Consider the following 1,148-nt stretch of genomic DNA (forward strand, 5'->3'; position numbering starts at 1 on the left):
TTTTCTAGGATTTGTGAATTAAAAGACTGCATCATCTGTTTCTCATCTTCTCCCTCAACTTCATCGCCTCCTTGCTATCAAGGTGACATCTATAATATCTTTGCTTATTACTACTTCAAAGCTTTGAAAAGCTGTAAGAAAGTTAAGGGAATGAAATAAACACTTATTTATATTAAAAAAATACTTCTGATAAAAAAAATTAAAAGATACTTCCTTGAATAACAGGAAGAATGTTTGCATCCAGCTTCTACAAATGTTGTCAGGAATATGAAAAGTTTTTAGGTAATTGTGTTTAAAATGTTTTTTTTTTTTTTTTGTGAAATAGAAAGTCAAACCTTGTTATCTATAAGAAGCTCCAACATATAGTTATTCCATAGGAACCGCGGTTCTGCCTGTGTCAACGAAGTTCAAACATGTATTTCATTGCTAACGGGTCGAATGTAGAAGGAAAATTAGCTAAAAAGAAATAGTAGTCTAAAGTATATACAAAATGGACATAAAAAGTATTGATGGGCTTAAACAGGCACGACCCATTTTGACCTATCCCGCACAATTTTCCAACTCTAGTTTTGGCAATTGTAGATCCATGATTTCTATTAATGTAAGCAATACTTACCTACCTCCAGAGAGGAAGTCTGGTTGATTCTTCACCCAAGTCATTCAACCATTGGGCGCTGCAAAAAGGCAAAAAAGTAAGGGTTGTTCAAAAAGCTCGCGGCTTGCTCGAAATTGGCTCGTTTGTAAAAGGGCTGAGCACGGGCCAAGGTAAGATCGACTTGGCGACTCGCTCGTTAGGCTCATTTAAAATTAAAACCCAAATTTTAATATATGTAAATTATAACCCAAAATTTTATTATATATAAGATTGTATATATAATAAGATTTTTATGTAACCCAAATTTTATGGTTTTGGATCTCGTATCTTAATTTTTATGTTTACAATTATTATGTATTATAAGATTGTATAAAATATCTAAATATGTACTATATGTATAACAATACAAACTTGTAATGGACATAAATATTGTGACAATGTTAAGAGCAGATGTTATACAAATGGTAAAGATAAATGAGTCGAGGCGGTTATGCTCACTTTAGCCAGACATGACTCGTCTCGTTTACAGCCCTAACATAAGTCATCATTCACA

The 1,148-nt window shown here is 32.6% G+C and overlaps 1 long non-coding RNA gene across 1 annotated transcript; it reads right to left on the reverse strand.

Moving 5' to 3' along the window:
- Positions 1–775, reverse strand: LOC110938928. The gene is made up of 3 exons (XR_004893928.1): positions 336–775; positions 211–247; positions 1–131 (listed from the first exon to the last, which is right to left on the reverse strand). It is a non-coding gene; the product is annotated as an uncharacterized LOC110938928 (long non-coding RNA).
- Positions 776–1,148: the final 373 nt, after the last annotated feature.

Source organism: Helianthus annuus, chromosome 5 (genome assembly GCF_002127325.2).
Source record: "Helianthus annuus cultivar XRQ/B chromosome 5, HanXRQr2.0-SUNRISE, whole genome shotgun sequence".
Lineage (NCBI taxonomy): Eukaryota > Viridiplantae > Streptophyta > Magnoliopsida > Asterales > Asteraceae > Helianthus > Helianthus annuus.